At 45.1% G+C, this 6,619-nt stretch overlaps 1 pseudogene; it reads right to left on the reverse strand.

Annotated features, from left to right (window-relative positions):
* Positions 1-6,055: 6,055 nt before the first annotated feature.
* LOC103264611 overlaps positions 6,056-6,619 on the reverse strand; it is a 9,239-nt pseudogene continuing 8,675 nt past the window's right edge.

Here is a 6,619-nt window from a genome sequence, read left to right on the forward strand (position 1 = left end):
TCTCAAACCCCTGGGCTCAGGCAGTCCTCTCACCTTGGCCTCCCAAAGTGCTGGGATTATAGGTGTGAGCCACTGCACCCGGCCTTGTGCGTATATTTTATTTATTTATTCATTTATATTTTTGAGTCAGAGTCTTACTTTGTCACCCAGGTTGGCATGCAGTGGTACCCTTAATGCTACCGCGACTTCTACCTGCTGGGCTCTGACCATCATTCTGCTACAGCCTTTCAAGTAGCTGGAACTACAGGCACATGCCACCTTGCCTGGTTACATTTTTTGATTTATTGTAGAGATGGGGTCTTGCCAGGTTGCCCAGGCTGATTTCCAACCCCTGGACTCAGGCAGTTCTCTCACCTCCACCTCCCAAAGTGCTGGGATTACAGGCATGAACCACCGCACCTGGCCTTATTTTAGATAGATAGCCCAATGTGCACCTTACCAGGTTATCTTCCATTTGAAGACTGACAAGTTATTTCTTTTTAAATATTTATTGTTAGCCGGGCTCGGTGGCTCAGCCTGTAATCCCGCGCCTTGGGAGGCTGAGGTGAGTGAATTACCTGTGCCCACAGGTTCGAGACCCACCTGGGCAACTTGGTGAGACCTCATCTCTACAATAAATCAAAAAATTAGCCGGGGGTGGTAGCGCACGCCTGTAGTTCCAGCTACTTGGAAGGCTGAGGCGGAAGGATTGCTGGAGCCCAGCAGGTTGAGGCTGGGTGACAGAGTGAGACTCCAACTCAAAAAATAAATAAATAAATCTTTATCGTTTCTCTTTTCCTGCCTTTTGGTGGGTATAGCCCTCTGGTCTATAGAAGCGACGGTGCTCTGGTCTAGGGATTGATAAGTGAGGTACCAACCTAACTCTCAATGGTTGCTATATAGAGATGGAAAAGTTACTGGGTATATAGTAATACTATACTGCATTCTCAACCTGGCTATTGAACACCCATTTGTTCAGCACCCTTTGTGCTTCAGGCATTGTGTCATCCTTGCAGAAGACTTCCTGGGAAAGCCCATTAGCGGTACTTGCAGTCTGATTTGAATGCCCAGTAGCATATAACACCAGGTATTTCTCTAGAGTGTGCACCATACTTTGTGATAATTGTCCATTTACATATGGCCCCACCTTCCCACAACTGGTTCCCTTAAGGGCAGAGCTCTGCCTTTTACCCTGGTTAGGAACACAGTGTGTGACACCATAACAGCTGCTCAGTGATGTTTACTGATAGGAGGAAGGAAGGATTATCCATGTTTCTGGAGACTTTATGTTCTAATAGGGAGAAATGAAGCACAAATAGTCCAAACAAATGAACAATTTAAAAATAATGTCATTTGGTTTGTTTCACAGAAATGTTTTGTTGTTGATTTGCCAGGAATAGTGGCAAATAATAAAAACCTCCATACAATTAATGCATTGCCTTACGCAGTTGGGCCAATAACATCTGACATACTTGTATAGCATTTGTACACATCACACAGTTCCTCACATCTGTTATTTGAATTTTAGACACAGTATTGGGCATTAGAAACCAGTGATGCCGGGCTCGGTGGCTTAGTCTGTAATCCGCGCCCTTGGGAGACTGAGGTGAGTGGATTGCCTGAGCTCGCGGGTTCGAGACCCGCCTCGGCAACTTGGCGAGACCTCATCTCTACAATAAATAAAAAGACCAGCCGGGCGTGGTAGCGCACGCCTGTAGTTCCAGCTACTCGGAAGGCTGAGGCGGAAGGATCGCCGGAGCCCAGCAGGTCGAGGCTGCGGTGGCCGGGAGCGGCCACTGCACTCCAGTCTGGGCGACAGAGTGAGACTCCGACTCAAATAAAAAGGAACCAGTGATGTGTAATAACAGTTATATATATTTCCTCAAGACTTTACTATGTGCCATGCTTGTTTTAAACACCTTTGATGCCTTAACTCAATTTCTACAATACTGAGATGAGTACTGATAACATTTCTTTTTCACAGATGGAGATAATCAAGACCTAGAGAAATTATGTTACTTGTCCATGTTCATATGATAAATAGTGGATCTAGGATTCACATTCAGCCAGTCTGAATCTAGAGTCTGGTCTTTTAGCCAAAATGCTATACTCTAATGTAGAGGTATCCTGTTCAGATGAAACTTTTAACGTGAACAAATCTGAACATGTCAATAAACTTAAACTGATTGATAAAATAATTATAGTTTGTGGAAAGTGCTTATGAAGAAAGAAAATAAGCAAGGGGAGCTGCTTCATAATGATCAAGGAAAGGGGTCTTTGATGTGTTATGTATTCTTTAAGCAGACACAGGGAGGATAAAAAGGAAACAGCCATGTGAAGAGCAACAGATGGTGTTAAAGAAACAAAGACCAGATCATGTAGGAGTCTATAGGATATGGTAATGGTTTTGTCTTTTCTTCTAAATGCAATGGGAAGCTATTGAAAGTTTTTGGCAGGGGAGTAACACTGTCTGATTATGTTTTTACAAAGATCCCACTCTGCTTTGCCAATGATGGTGTGCAGTTAAAACAGAAATCAAACGAAAAAAGACAATGAGAAAATAAACCCCAAAATTGGTTGTTGAAAAGATCAACAAAGTCAATAAATCTCTACCTAGACTGATAACTAAAAGAGATTATAAACTACCAATATCAGGAATAAAAAAGAGAACACCACTATGGATCCTACAGATATTAAAATGATAATAAGGGGATTTCTAAAGTACTCTTTGCCAAGGTATTTTTGCAATTTAGATGAAATGATCGAATGGTTTGAAAAACATAGCCTGCCAGGCACAGTGGCTCACGCCTATAATCCCAGCATTTTGGGAGGCCAAGGTGAGAGGATTGGCTGAAACCAGCCTGGGCAACTTGGTGAGACCTCATCTCTACAATAAATCAAAAAATTAGCAGGTGTGGTGGCGCATGCCTGTAGTTCCAGCTACTGGGAAGGCTGAAGCAGAAGCATCACCTGAGCCCAGCAGGTTGAGGCTGTGGTGGCCATGAGCATGCACTGCACTCTGGCCTGGGCAACAGAGTGAAACTCCAATTCAAAAAAAAAGAAAAAAGAAAAACATAGCCAAGACCTACATAGATGAAATGGAAAATCTATATAGCCAATTAAAGAACTTATCAAAAACCGAAATTTCCACAAGAAAAACTCCAGGGTCAGGTAGTGAATTCTACTAAATATCTAAATAATGTCATACACACTTCCAGAAATTCAAAGAGAGAGAGCACTTCCCAGTTCATTATATGATGCCAGTACAGTGTTGATACCCAAACCTGACAAAGTTGTTACAAAAAAATAAAGTTACAGATCAGTATCCTTCAAGAACATAGATGGAAAAAATTGTAACAGGAAATAAAATCTAGCAATAGGCTGGGCGCAGTGGTTCATACTTGTAATCCTAGCACTTTGGGAGGCCAAGGTGGGAGAATCACTTGAGCCCAGGAATTTGAGACCAGCTTAGGTAACATAGTGAAACTTTGTCTCTACAAAAAAAATCAGAAAAATAAGCTGGGTGTGCATGGTAGAGCACACACAGCTATTCAGAAGGCTGAGGTGGAAGGATCGTCTAAGCCCAGAAGGTCAAAGGCAGCAGTGAGCAGTGATCATACCACTGTACTCCAGCCTGGGCTAGAGTAAGATCCTGACTCCCCCTCAAAAATAAATAAAATAATCCAGCAATACATAAAAAGTTTATTATGTCATGACCAATTTGGTTTATTCTAGGAGTGGAAAACTAGCATTCTAAAAGCAACGGTATTGTTTCCCATAATAAACAGAATAAAGGAGGAAAACCATATGACCCATCAATAGAAGCAGTAACAGCATTTGACAAAATTCAGTATTGGCTAATTACGAAAACCAATCACATTATAATAGAAGAAATACTTTTCAGTCTAATAAAGGACACTTTGGCAGATTATATTTTACAACAATAACTGTAACAATACATCCCAATTCACATTCTTTTCTTTTCCTTTTTCATCTTTTTTTGGACAGGGTTTATTCTGTCACCCAGGCTGGAGTGCAGTGGCTTGATTTTGGCTCTTTGCAGCCTTAACCTGCTGGGCTATGGCAACTCTTCTACCTCAGCCTCCCGATTACCTGGCTATTTTTTTTTCTTTGAGAAAGCAGAATTTATTGAGAGGACAGAAAAGCTTCCACAGTGGGAAGGGACCTGAAGGGGTTGCCCACCGGCTAATTTTTAAATTTTTTTGTAGAGACAAGGTCTCACTATGTTGCCCAGGCTGGTCTCGAACTCCTGGGCTCAAGCAGTTTTCTTACCTTGGCCTCCCAAAGTGCTGGGATTACAGACACGAGCCACCACACCCAGCCTGCATGCTTTTTTCATGTGTCGTTCATCCCATCAAGAGGTAGGAGCTGTGTTCCCTTGCCTGGAATCTGGCTGTGTGGGCCTATGACTACTGTGGAAGTGATGCTATGTGAATTGTGAAGCTAGGTCATAAAGCTGAAACAGGTCTTGAAACATTTACTCTTGGAATCTAGATGCCATGCTGTGGGAATCCAAGCAGGCCCTAGAGGGGAAGCATCAGTTGCCAGCCATTTGAGTAAATACTCTTCAAAGTGGATCCTTTGGCTGCTAATACTGTGTGGAACAAAGACAAGTCCTCCCCACTTAGCCTTGCCCAAATTGCAGATTCATACGTTAAATAAATGATGGTGGCTCTTGCTGGGCATGGTGGCTCACACCTGTAATCCTAGCACTTTGAGAGGATGAGGAGAGAGGATTGCCTGAGGCCAGGGGTTCAAACCAGCCTGGGCAACTTGGCAAGACCTCATCTCTACAATCAGTCAAAAAATTAGCTGGGTGTGATGGCACATGCCTATAGTTCCAGCTACTTGGAAGGCTGAGGTGGAAGGATCACCAGAGCCCAGCAGGTCGAGGCTGCAGTGGCTGTGAACATGCTATTGCACTCCAGCCTGGGTGACAGAGTGAGACTCCAACTCAATAAATAAATAAGTAAATAATAAAAACAGTGTCCCATTAAACAAAAATAAAATTAGCCAGGCGACATGGCGCGTGCCTTTAGTTCCAGTTACTTGGAAGGCTGAGGTGGAAGAATCGTATGAGCCCAGGCTGTGGTGGCCGTGAGCATGCCACTGCCCTCCAGCTTGGGTGACAGAGTAATACTCCAACTCAAAAAACCCCAAAAAGATGGTTGTTCTTTTAAGCCACTAAGTTTTTTAGTTTTTCTTTTGTTTTTACATAGCATTGTATCATCATAGCAGGCATCCATGATAAACCCACAGCTAGCATCATACTTAGTGATGAAATATAGAATGCCTTCCTCCTAAGATCACATAGAAGACAAGAATGCTCAGTGTCAAAACTTCTGTTTAGTCAGTGAACTTAGGTAAGAATAAAACCATAAAGATCAAAAAGGAAGAAGTAAAACTGCCTCTAGGTGGGTGCGGTGGCTCACACCTATAATCCCAGCACTTTGGGAGGCTGAGGCAAGAGGACTGCCTGAGTCCGTGGGATTGAGACCAGCCTGGGCAGCATGGTGAGACCTCGTCTCTACAATAATTAAGAAATTAGCCACGGGTGGTGGTGCACCCCTGTAGTTCCAGCTACCTGGAAGGCTGAAGCAGAAGGATCACCTGAGCCCAGCAGGCCAAAGCTGCGGTGGCCGCGATCAACGTGCCACTGCACTCCAGCCTGGGTGACAGAGTGAGACTCTGATTCAGAAAAACAAAAATCAAACAAAAAACAAAAACAACAACAAACTGCCTCTATTCCCAGATGATCTGATTATTTACGTAGAAAGGTCCCCCCCCCCAGCAAAGAAATCCTTTATTCCTGTGGGAAACACTTCAGGATGCAGAGGAAAACGCGCGGCCATGGAAGAAGACACAGCCCAGCCGGATACTGAGGGGAATGCACGGCTCACGGAAGGACTCAGCCCAGCACGCACTGGGACCTGGGTGGGCGGGAGGGGCTGGAGGGAGGACGCTACGGCAGGTGAGTTGTCCTCAAGCGCTGCAGCCTTACGGTGCGTAAAGGACTTGCAGGGCAGGATCCGGACAGCATCATTCTGCAGATGGCTCAGCGATGGAAATCTGGGACGGTTTCCTTGCCGCCCTTCTTCACCGTTCTGGTCGTCAGCTTGCTGATGGCTTTCTTGGCTGCATCTCCAAGGCGACGCTGGTTCCCGTCGCGCGCGTTGGTGTACCTGATCTTCTGGATGAAGCTGAAGATGAGCCATGCCGAGGAAATAACCATCAGAGCAATGAAGGATATGGACGCGAAGGCCACGCAGTCGCGGCTGAGTTCTTGGGTGGTGTCCGCATGGCCACAGCGATGGTCGTCTGCACAGAGATGTCTTTCTCCAGATAACTCAGAATGTCCTTACCCCTCAGTTCTGCTATCATGACAGCAATAATAGCTCCAGTGCCCAGATGAGTCATGGTGACTGGCTCCTCTTTGCATTTATTATTGCAGATGACCACAGCAACTGTCTCGTGGAAAGCCACCCGCGGGCTCTTCTCCTTAAATGTGCCGTTTCCCCTCTGCAGCAAGGCGATCACTGCCTGACACGAAGAGGGACGAGGAACCGCGTCTGAGGGTCCCAGCCAAGACCATCAGAAGCTCCGCGGAGGGGCCGCGGCG

This window comes from Carlito syrichta, unplaced genomic scaffold, assembly GCF_000164805.1.
Source record: "Carlito syrichta isolate Samal-C Ts95f unplaced genomic scaffold, Tarsius_syrichta-2.0.1 Scaffold305686, whole genome shotgun sequence".
Classification (NCBI taxonomy): domain Eukaryota; kingdom Metazoa; phylum Chordata; class Mammalia; order Primates; family Tarsiidae; genus Carlito; species Carlito syrichta.